Genomic DNA, 13,070 nt, shown 5'->3' with positions numbered 1-13,070 from the left:
AATATCGTTTCTAAGAGAGATGATCTTAGCGGGAGGAAAATACTTAGAGATGAAAGCATCTTTGCACTTGTTCCATGAATCAATACTATTTTTAGGCAAAGATGAAAACTAAGCTTTAGCACGATCTCTAAGCGAAAAAGGAAATAGCTTCAACAATATCATTATCAATGTTGGGGATGAACTTATCGGTCGACCTACGATGAGGGGTAAATCAGCCAGTTTATCGGCATATCAGCCGATTTATTGCCATATCGGTTGATTTATCGGCCGATTTATCTTATCGGTCAGACCACGATAAGCAATAAATCGGTCGATTTATCGGAATATCGGAAGATATCTTGAACAGTGATCATTATCGACATCTTTCTTCTTTTGCATGTCACACAAATCAATGAACTATTAAGATGGGTAGCGACATCTTCACTAGGAAGGCCGGAGAACGGATCTTTCATGACAAGATTCAGAAAGCAGCATTAATTTCACAAGATTCAGCATCGGTAAGAGGAGCAATCGGAGTGCTAAGGAAATCATTATTGTTGGTATTGGTGAAGTCACACAATTTAGTATTATCTTGAGCCATCGCGACAAGCAAGCAAACAAAAAGGCAAACGGGCAAAAAGAGAAAAATAGAGAAGGAGAGGGAGGATAGAGAGAGAGCGAATAAAACGGCAAGGGTGAATTGGGGGGAGAGGAAAATGAGAGGCAAATGGCAAATAATGTAATGCGGGAGATAGGGATTGTGATGGGTACTTGGTATGTGGACTTTTGCGCAGACTCCCCGGCAACGGCGCCAGAAATTCTTCTTGCTACCTCTTAAGCACTGCGTTGGATTTCCTCGAAGAGGAGAGGATGATGAAGCAAAGTAGCGTAAGTATTTCCCTCAGTTTTTGAGAACCAAGGTATCAATGCAGTAGGAGGCTACGCGCGAGTCCCTCGTACCTACACAAAAACAATAGCTCAACGCAACCAACGCACTTAGGGGTTGTCAATCCCTTCATGGTCACTTACGAAAGTGAGATCTGATAGAGATGATAAATAATATTTTTGGTATTTTTGGTATAGAGATGTGATACGTCTCCGTCGTATCTATAATTTCTGATTGTTCCATGCCAATATTATCGAACTTTCATATACTTTTGGCAACTTTTTATACTATTTTTGGGACTAACATATTGATCCAGTGCCCAGTGTCAGTTCCTGTCTGTTGCATGTTTTTGGTTTCGCAGAATATCCATATCAAACGGAGTCCAAACGGGATAAAAACAGATGGAGCTTATTTTTTGAAAATATGGAAAATTCGGAAGGAAAATCAACGCGAACCAGTGCCCGAGGTGGTCACGAGGCAGGTGGGCCCCCCCAGGGCGCGCCCCCTACCCTCGTGAGCCCACCGTAAGGCAGTTGACACTCTTCTTTTGCCGCAAGAAAGCTAATATTCGGAAAAAATCACGGCGAAGGTTTCAGGCCAATCGGAGTTACGGATCTCCATATATATACGAAACGGTGAAACAGAGCCAGAATAGAACGCAGTAACAGAGAGAGACAGAGAGATAGATCCAATCTCGGAGGGGCTCTTGCCCCTCCCACGCCATGGGAGCCAAGGACCAGAGGGGAAACCCTTCTCCCATCTAGGGAGGAGGTCAAGGAAGAAGAAGAAGAAGGGGGAGCCCTCTCCCCCTTGCTTCTGGTGGCGCCGGAGCGCTGCCGAGACCATCACCATCACCGCCATCTTCACCAACAACTTGACCACCATCATCACCAACTCTTCCCCCCTTTATGCAGCAGTGTAACCTCTCTCTTACCCGATGTAATCTCTACTTAAACATGGTGCTCAACGCTATATATTATTTCCCAATGATGTATGGCTATCCTATGATGTTTGAGTAGATTTGTTTTGTCCTAATGGCTATTTGATGATCATGATTGGTTTGAGTTGTATGTTTTATTATTGGTGCTGTCCTATGGTGCTCTCCGTGTCGCGCAAGCGTGAGGGATTCCCGTTGTAGGGTTTGAAATATGCTTATGATTTGCTTATGGTGGATGGCGTGAGTGACAGAATCACAGACCCGAGTAAGTAGGTTGTTTGCGTATGGGATAAAGGGGACTTGATGCTTTAATGCTATGGTTGGGTTTTACCTTAATGAATCTTTAGTAGTTGCGGATGCTTGCTAGAGTTCCGATCATAAGTGCATATGATCCAAGTAGAGAAAGTATGTTAGCTTATGCCTCTCCCTCAAATAAAATTGCAATAATGATTACCGGTCTAGTTATCGATTGCCTAGGGACAAATAACCTTCTTATTGACAAAAGCTCTTTACTAAAACTAATTTAGTTGTGTATTTATCTAAAAAACCCTAGCTTTTATTTACATGCTCTTTACTTTCTTGCAAGCTTACCCAAAAACACCTACAAAGTACTTCTAGTTTCATACTTGTTCTAGGTAAATATTTGTTCTACCTTTACCTTCTTGTCAAGCGTGCGTAGAGTTGTATCGGTGGTCGATAGAACTTGAGGGAATATTTGTTCTACCTTTACCTCCTCGTTGGGTTCGACACTCTTACTTATAGAAAACTGTTGCGATCCCCTATACTTGTGGGTTATCAAGATCTTTTTCTGGCGCCGTTGCCGGGGAGCAATAGCGTGGGGTGAATATTCTCGTGTGTGCTTGTTTGCTTTATCACTAAGTAATTTTTATTTGTTGTTCTTATTTGTTTTCTATCTTTAGTTATGGGTAGGAAATGCAAAATACCAAAAAAATTAGTTGTACCTACTAAACCAATGGTTGAAGAACCACTCAAAATCTATCACACTGCTGAAGCTTATTACTTGGATCATCTTCGATCCCTTTGTGCTCGTGCTGAAACCCCAACTAGCTTAGTTGAGGGCAAATCTTTAGATGAGCATGCGTGTTATGTGCGACACCGAATATCTGAAAAAGGGAAAATTCTATTGGGTCAAATTCATCGTTTGCAATCTTATGCTTGGAATTTATGTGAAATATATGATTTTACTTGTTGTTCTGAAAACCCTAAGAAACACCTTCCCTACCCATGTGAGTTTAGTGATTATGGAATCGTATCTTCGTATGCTAAAGGTGTTTATAGTTACTATGATGTTCAACAAATTGAAGAATTTGTTGCTTTTAAGGGTGCTTATGAAATTGCTTCTTTGGTTGAAAAGTATGATGCTACTTTTCACAAATCTGAAAATTTTGCCATACTTAAATATTGCTATGATAATTATGCTTCTAATGCTTATGTTAAACCATATATCGAGGTCTACTCCGTTGTCCAAGAAGAGATTAATATTTTGCAGGAGTCTATGGAAGAAGAAATTGGTGAAACTGTGAGCTCATTGGATGAAAAAGATGAGGAGGAGAGCGAAGAAAAAAAGGAGGAAGAGCGGATTAGCTACCCGTGCCCACCTTCTAATGAGAGTAACTCTTCAACTCATACATTGTTTAATTCCCCTTCGTGCTTACCGAAGGATGATTGCTATGATGACTGTTATGATACCATTGATTCTCTTGAAATATCCCTTTTTGATGATGCTTGCTATGCTTGTGGCCAAGATGCCGATATGAATAATGCTTATGAAGATGAACTTGCTATAGTTCCTTATGTTAAACATGAAATTGTTGCTATTGCACCCACACATGATAGTCCTGTTATCTTTTTGAATTCTCCCGACTACACTATATCAGAGAAGTTTGCACTTATTAAGGATTATATTGATGGGTTGCCTTCTACCGTTGCACATGATGATTTTGATGAATATAATATGCATGTGCTTGCTGCTCCTACTTGCAATTATTATGAGAGAGGAACTATATCTCCACCTCTCTATGTTTCCAAAATGATAAAATTGCAAGAAACTATTTATACTATGCATTGGCCTTTACTTTGTGTGCATGAATTGTTCTTTTATGACATGCCGATGCATATGAAGAGAGTTAGACTTCGTTATTGCATGATATATGTTACCTTGTGCTCACCACTAAATTACAAATCATTGTTAATTAAAATTTGCTTTGATATACCTTGGGATCCGGGTGGATCCATTACTTGAGCACTATATGCCTAGCTTAATGGCTTTAAAGAAAGCGCTGCCAGGGAGACAACCCGGAAGTTTTAGATAGTCATTTATTTCTGTTGTGTGCTTTTATAAAGTTTAAATATAAAAATAATGTGCCAAGGTTTGCCTTTAGGATGTTTACATTTGCTTGATGGTTTGTACGGTGCAGGACAGAAACTTTGGCTGTAGTGCGTGATTTTAAGTTTTTAGCTGGAATGTCAAATGGTTCTGATTCTTTTTGCACTGTATTTCTGTACAAATTGTTTATTTTTTCTAATTTTGGAAGAATTTTTCAAGTATCAGAAGTATGGTGAATGTTCAGATTATTACAGACTGTTCTGTTTTAGACAGATTCTGTTTTTGATGCATAGTTTGCTTGTTTTGATGAAACTATCAATTTGTATCAGTGGATTAAGCCATGAAAAAGTTATATTACAGTAGACACAATGCAAAAGCAAAATATGAATTGGTTTGCAACAGTACTTAGTGTAGTGATTTGCTTTATTATACTAACGGATCTTACCGAGTTTTGTGTTGAAGTTTTGTGTGGATGAAGTGTTCGGTGATTGAGAAGGTCTCGATGTGAGAAGAAGGAAGAGAGGCAAGAGCTCAAGATTGAGGATGCCCGAGGCACCCCAAGTAAATATTCAAGGATACTCAAGTGTCTAAGCTTGGGGATGCTGGGGAGGCATCCCCTCTTTCTTCAACAAGAAACGGTATGTGTTCGGATTCGTTTCGTTCATGCGATATATGCAAGTCTTGGAGCATCTTTTGCATTTAGGTTTTTATTTTTATTTTTATGCACCATGCTGGTATGAGATAGTCCTTGGTTGATTTATAGAATGCTCATTGCACTTCACTTATATCTTTTGAGCATGGCTTTATAGAATGCTTCATGTGCTTCACTTATACCATTTGAAGTTTGGATTGCCTGTTTCTCTTCACTTAGACAACCGCCATTTGTAGAATGCTCTTTTGCTTCACTTATATTTGTTAGAGCACGGACATATCTTTTGTAGAAATAATTGAACTCTCGTGCTTCACTTATATCTATTTAGAGAGATGACAGGAATTGGTCATTCACATGGTTAGTCATATAATCCTACATAAAACTTGTAGATCACCGAATATGATATGTTTGATTCCTTGCAATAGTTTTGCGATATAAAGATGGTGATATTAGAGTCATGCTAGTGGGTAGTTGTGGATTGTATAAATACTTGTGTTGAGGTTTGTGATTCCCGTAGCATGCACATATGGTGAACCATTATGTAACGAAGTCGGAGCATGATTTATTTATTGATTGTCTTCCTTATGAGTGGCGGTCGGGGACGAGCGATGGTCTTTTCCTACCAATCTATCCCCCTAGGAGCATGCGTGTAGTACTTTGTGTCGATGACTAATAGACTTTTTCAATAAGTATGTGAGTTCTTTATGACTAATGTTGAGTCCATGGATTATACGCACTCTCACCCTTCCACCATTGCTAGCCTCTCTAGTACTGCGCAACTTTCGCCGGTACCATAAACCCACCATATACCTTACTCAAAACAGCCACCATACCTACCTATCATGGCATCTCCATAGCCATTCCGAGATATATTGCCATGCAACTTTCATCATCATCATATACATGACTTGAGCATTCATTGTCATATTGCTTTGCATGATCGTAAGATAGCTAGCATGATGTTTTCATGGCTTGTCCGTTTTTTGATGTCATTGCTACGCTAGATCATTGCACATCCCGGCACACCGCCGGAGGCATTCATATAGAGTCATATCTTTGTTCTAGATATCGAGTTGTAATATTGAGTTGTAAGTAAATAAAAGTGTGATGATCATCATTATTAGAACATTGTCCCATGTGAGGTTATCAAAATAAAAGTGGCCAAATAAGCCCCCAACAAAAAGAGAAAGAGGCCAAAGAAGCCTACAAAAAAAGAAAAAAAACTTTTACCACACTTGTGCTTCAAAGTAGCACCATGTTCTTCATATAGAGAATCTCTTGAGTTATCACTTTCATATACTAGTGAGAATTTTAATTATAGAACTTGGCTTGTATATTCCAACGATGGGCTTCCTCAAATGCCCTAGGTCTTCATGAGCAAGCAAGTTGGATGCACACCCACTTAGTTTCAGTTTGAGCTTTCATATACTTATAGCTCTATTGCATCCGTTGCATGGCAATCCCTACTCACTCACATTGATATCTATTGATGGGCATCTCCATAGCCCGTTGATACGCCTAGTTGATGTGAGACTATCTTCTCCTTTTTGTCTTCTCCACCATCATATTCTATTCCACCTATAGTGCTTTGTCCATGGCTCACGCTCATGTATTGCGTGAAAGTTGAAAAGGTTTGAGAACGTCAAAAGTATGAAACAATTGCTTGGATTGACATCGGGGTTGTGCATGATGTGAGTATTTTGTGTGGTGAAGATGGAGCATAGCCAGACTATATGATTTTGTAGGGATAACTTTCTTTGGCCTTGTTATTTTGAAAAGACATGATTGCTTTATTAGTGGGCTTGAAGTATTATTGTTTTTATGTCAAATGATAGACTATTGCTTTGAATCACTCGTGTCTTAATATTCATGCCATGATTAGACATATGATCAAGATTATGCTAGGTAGCATTCCACATCAAAAATTATCTTTTTTATCATTTACCTACTCGAGGACAAGTAGGAATTAAGCTTGGGGATGCTGATACGTCTCCGTCGTATCTATAATTTTTGAATGTTCCATGCCAATATTATCGAACTTTCATATACTTTTGGCAACTTTTTATACTATTTTTGGGACTAACATATTGATCCAGTGCCCAGTGCCAGTTCCTGTCTGTTGCATGTTTTTGGTTTCGCAGAATATCCATATCAAACGGAGTCCAAACGGGATAAAAACGGACGGAGCTTATTTTTGGAAAATATGGAAAATTCGGAAGGAAAATCAACGCGAACCAGTGCCCGAGGTGGTCACGAGGCAGGGGGCGCCCCCCCCCCTTAGGGCGCGGCCCCTACCCTCGTGAGCCCACCGTAAGGCGGTTGACACTCTTCTTTTGCCGCAAGAAAGCTAATATTCGGAAAAAAATCACGGCGAAGGTTTCAGGCCAATCAGAGTTACGGATCTCCATATATATACGAAACGGTGAAATAGAGCTAGAACAGAACGCAGAAACAGAGAGAGGCAGAGAGATAGATCCAATCTCGGAGGGGCTCTCGCCCCTCCCACGCCATGGGAGCCAAGGACCAGAGGGGAAACCCTTCTCCCATCTAGGGAGGAGGTCATGGAAGAAGAAGAAGGGGGCCCTCTCCCCCTTGCTTCCGCTGGCGCCGGAGCGCTGCCGGGGCCATCACCATCACCGCCATCTTCACCAACAACTTCACCACCATCATCACCAACTCTTCCCCCCTCTATGCAGCGGTGTAACCTCTCTCTTACCCGCTGTAATCTCTACTTAAACATGGTGCTCAACGCTATATATTATTTCCCAATGATGTATGGCTATCCTATGATTTTTGAGTAGATCTATTTTGTCCTAATGGCTATTTGATGATCGTGATTGGTTTGAGTTGTATGTTTTATTATTGGTGCTGTCCTATGGTGCTCTCCGTGTCGCGCAAGCGTGAGGGATTCCCGTTGTAGGGTTTGCAATATGCTTATGATTTGCTTATGGTGGGTGGCGTGAGTGACAGAAGCACAGACCCGAGTAAGTAGGTTGTTTGCGTATGGGATAAAGGGGACTTGATGCTTTAATGATATTGTTGGGTTTTACCTTAATGAATCTTTAGTAGTTGCGGATGCTTGCTAGAGTTCCAATTATAAGTGCATATGATCCAAGTAGAGAAAGTATGTTAGCTTATGCCTCTCCCTCAAATAAAATTGCAATAATGATTACCGGTCTAGTTATCGATTGCCTAGGGACAAATAACCTTCTTGTTGACAAAAGCTCTTTACTAAAACTAATTTAGTTGTGTCTTTATCTAAACAGCCCCTAGCTTTTATTTACATGCTCTTTACTTTCTTGCAAGGTTACCCAAAAACACCTACAAAGTACTTCTAGTTTCATACTTGTTCTAGGTAAAGCGAACGTCAAGCGTGCGTAGAGTTGTATCGGTGGTCGATAGAACTTGAGGGAATATTTGTTCTACCTTTAGCTCCTCGTTGGGTTCGACACTCTTACTTATCAAAAACTGTTGCGATCCCCTATACTTGTGGGTTATCAAGAAGATGCAAAGTAAAAAGTAAAGGCAAAGTAAAATCAAAGCAATAATAAAGTGATGGAGATTAATATGATGAGAAAGAGACCCAGGGGCCATAGGTTTCACTAGTGGCTTCTCTCAAGAACATAAGTATTCTATGGTGGGTGAACAAATTACTGTTGAGCAATTGATAGAATTGAGCATAGTTATGAGAATATCTAGGTATGATCATGTATATAGGCATCACGTCCAAGACAAGTAGACCGACTCCTGCCTGCATCTACTACTATTACTCCACTCATCGACCGCTATCCAGCATGCATCTAGAGTATTAAGTTAAAAATAGAGTATCGCCTTAAGCAAGATGACATGATGTAGAGGGATAGTTTCATGCAATATGATAAAAAAAACCCATCTTGTTATCCTCGATGGCAACAATACAATACGTGCCTTGCTGCCCCTTCTGTCATTGGGAAAGGACACCGCAAGATTGAACCCAAAGCTAAGCACTTCTCCCATGGCAAGAACAACCAATCTAGTAGGCCAAACCAAACTGATAATTTGAAGAGACTTGCAAAGATAGCCGATCATACATAAAATAATTCAGAGAAGATTCAAATATTATTCATAGATAGACTTGATCATAAACCCACAATTCATCGGTCTCAACAAACACACCGCAAAAAGAAGATTGCATCGAATAGATCTCCACGAGAGAGGGGGAGAACATTGTATTGAGATCCAAAAAGAGAGAAGAAGCCATCTAGCTACTAACTATGGACCCGTAGGTCTGAAGTAAACTACTCACACTTCATCGGAGAGGCTTGGATGATGATGTAGAAGCCCTTCGTGATCGATGCCCCCTCCGGCGGAGCTCCGGAACAGGCCCCAAGATGGGATCTCGTGGATATAGAAAGTTGCGGCGGTGGAATTAGGTTTTTTGCTCCGTATCTGATCGTTTGGGGATACGTGGATATATATGGGAGGAAGAAGTACATCGGTGGAGCTTCGAGGGGCCCACGAGGTAGGGGACGCGCCCTAGGGGGCGCCCTCCACCCTCATGATCGCCTCGTGGCTTTCTTGACGGAGGGTCCAAGTCTCCTGGGTCTTATGTGATGAGAAAATCACGTTTCCGAGGGTTTCATTCCGTTTGGACTCCGTTTGATATTCCTTTTCTTCGAAACCTTAAAATAGGCAAAAAAATAGCAATTCTGGGTTGGGCCTCCGGTTAATAGGTGAGTCCCAAAAATAATATAAAAGTGGATAATAAAGCCCAATAATGTCCAAAATAGTAGATAATATAGCATGGAGCAATCAAAAATTATAGATACGTTGGAAACGTATCATTGTACTAGCCCATGAATTAGCCCCACCAGACATAATCGAGACTCTTCCAGATTGCACACTTACACTGTTGGACAGAGAACCAGCTACAACCCATCTAACCCCAACCCCAGTGGATAGTAGCCCACCTCTAGTTGACACAGCACCATGTCCACCACAGAGTACCCCTACACGAGCAGTTTGTAAAGCAAGTGCATTGCCCAAAGCTCGAAGACCGTACCACCACAGCGAACCCAACTCCATGTTTAAAGCATAAGAGCAACCATTCTCGGGTCAGATTCCGTAGCTATGGTCCATACTCCTTTGCTGTTGCATCACTGTATTTACTCAGACCAACTACTTTCGAATTTGAAGGATCCAATTGAAACTCCAATGGCGCAACAGGTATATTTTAAACCTATTTCTTTAACTGGATTGCTATTCTAACTTCTTGCTCTATGTGATTTCAGTTTCAGTTGTATAAACAGTTATGTTCTCATGTGATGCACATTACAAGTGTTGCCAATGTTGTGTAGTTTCTCACACGTATATTCTGTCTATGTTGTTGTGTCTTAAAAATACATGAGTTAAAATGTGTCTCTATCTTGATTTGGCAACATAAACTAGAATGATATGGACAATACAGTGACCATAGTACATAGATACATGTTTGTTTCATGCTGCTATCCTGTCCACCTTACTACTGAACTGGTTTACCAAAATGAGTTTTGTATAGTACATGCTAAACCTGTGATGTGTCTGCTTGTTTCTCTTGTAGTATGCGAACAAAATATTGGAGAAGAGCACCCCCACTATGCAATGGTAGAGAAAGTAATGCAGATAAGGTTCAAGATAGTGAGACAACCCTGTTGGTCTCCAAGAAAGGTGATAAAAATGATCTTGTAGATAGTGAGAAAACCCCACAGTCCTGCGTTGATGTAGTGTTCGAGTTACTGGACAGTACCGCTGGCACAAGCTCTTCGAACTCGCTGCCTGAATCACTTCGGCTTCTTCAGTCTCAGCTACAAGCTGAAAGGCATCAGTCAGCTATGTCGCGGCAAGAAGCCGAAGGACTGAGGAAGTCCCTGCAGAATTCAGGCGCATAATTTCTTGTGTAACAGCAAGCGCTCAAGGATTTAAGCGCCAAACAAGAGAAAGTTAATAAGCTTGCTAAGCATCTTGCCAGCATTATGGGTACCCAGGATATTGTTTCTTGAGCTCTTCTGAAGTGGTTTCAGTTCTGGACTTGTTTTTCTGTGGCGTTTATTTCCACTGGTCGCCAACTTTGACAACCAGCATATGTGATATGCTGCATTGTTCCCTATATTTGCACTGGTGGCGAACTTTGATGCCCAGTGGATGTAATATGTGTAATAGTCGTGATAGCCTAGCGTAAGTCGCTTGCTTATTTATTTCCTTATTGTCTTGTTTATCTGTTTGCTTGTAGTCAGTGCAGTTCTTTTTTCACGGTTTGCTAGTGGCCGCAATAACCTATTTTTTAAAACTAGGCCACAATAACCACAGGCTACATATTTAGTGTAGTTACCATGGGCCTCCTACGGGTCGTAGAAACAATGGGCCTTCTAAGGGTCGTAGAAAAAATGGGCCTTCTACGAGCCGTAGAATCAATGGGCCTTCTACGGGCCATAGCATCAATGGGCCTTCTACGGGTCGTATGATCCATCGGCCAAACATGGGCCAATAACAGACCGCATCATGGGTCGTAAACAGGCTAGATTTGGAATCGTCCATTCAAGGGCCGACCATAATGGGTCGTCGTTAATCGGCCGTATTTGATGACGCTATGAAAACAGACCAACGGATTAACGGGCCACAAATGGGCCGATTGTAACCACGAGTTGAATTTAGCCCACAAGCAGAAAAGGCCAGTAACGGACCATAAGTAACCGAATGTTGTAAATGACCCCAAGAAAAAATGGGCCCAAAGAAGGCCGAAAGATAACACGGGTTGGAAACGGCCCAATGGAATAATGGGTTGTTAATGGGTATAAAGCGGTACATTGTTCATTACGGGCTAGATTCACCATGGGCCGTTAATGGGCCAAGAGTTACAAAGGGCCTCATATGGGCCAAAAGACATCATGGGCCATACATGGGCCGGAAGTTACAATGGGCTGGAATTATATTGGACGGATGATACGCCTCCGTCGTATCTACTTTTCCAAACACTTTTGCCCTTGTTTTGGACTCTAACTTGCATGATTTGAATGGAACTAACCCGGACTGACGCTGTTTTCAGCGGAATTGCCATGGTGTTATTGATGTGCAGAAACAAAAGTTCTCGGAATGACCTGAAACTCCACGGAGCGTATTTTTGGAAATAATAAAAAATACTAGTAAAAGATCAAGGCCAGGGGGGCCACACCCTAGCCACGAGGGTGGGGGCGCGCCCCCCTACCTCGTGGGCCCCCTGGAGCTCCTCCGACCTCAACTCCAACTCTATATATTCATGTTTGGAGAGAAAAAAAACAAGGAGAAAGATTCATCGCGTTTTACGATACAGAGCCGCCGCCAAGCCCTAAACTCTCTCGGGAGGGCTGATCTGGAGTCCGTTCGGGGCTCCGAAGAGGGGAATCCGTCGCCATCGTCAGCATCAACCATCCTCCATCACCAATTTCATGATGCTCACCGCCGTGCGTGAGTAATTCCATCGTAGGCTTGCTGGACAGTGATGGGTTGGATGAGATTTATCATGTAATCGAGTTAGTTTTTTTAGGGTTTGATCCCTAGTATCCACTATTTTCTGAGATTGATGTTGATATGACTTTGCTATGATTAATGCTTGTCACTAGGGCCCAAGTGCCATGATTTCAGATCTGAACCTATTATGTTTTCATCAATATATGAGAGTTCTTGATCCTATCTTGCAAGTCTATAGTCACCTACTATGTGTTATGATCCAGCAACCCCGAAGTGACAATAATGGGACCACTTCCGGTGATGATCGTAGTTTGAGGAGTTCATGTATTCACTGTGTGTTAGTGCTTTGGTCCGGTACTCTATTAAAAGGAGGCCTTAATATCCCTTAGTTTCCACTAGGACCCCGCTGCCATGGGAAGGTAGGACAAAAGATGTCATGCAAGTTCTTTTCCATAAGCACGTATGACTATATTCGGGATACATGCCTACATTACATTGATGAATTGGAGCTAGTTCTGTGTCACCCTAGGTTATGACTGTTACATGATGAACCACATCTGGCATAATTCTCTATCACCGATCCATTGCCTACGAGCTTTCCATATATTGTTAAGTTTCCAGGTGTGGTTGAATTGACAACTCAGCTACTAATACTTGAGAATATTCTTTGGCTCCCCTTGTGTCGAATCAATAAATTTGGGTTGAATACCCTACCCTCAAAAACTGTTGTGATCCCCTATACTTGTGGGTCATCAAGACTATTTTCTAGTGCCGTTGCCGGGGAGCATAGCTCAATTCTTTGAGTCAC

The sequence above is a fragment of the Triticum urartu genome, chromosome 4A (genome assembly GCF_056163025.1).
Source record: "Triticum urartu cultivar PI428250 chromosome 4A, HENAU_Tu73, whole genome shotgun sequence".
Taxonomy (NCBI): Eukaryota; Viridiplantae; Streptophyta; class Magnoliopsida; order Poales; family Poaceae; genus Triticum; species Triticum urartu.
The sequence above is the reverse complement of the archived record's forward strand: the minus strand, read 5'-3'. Positions refer to the sequence as shown.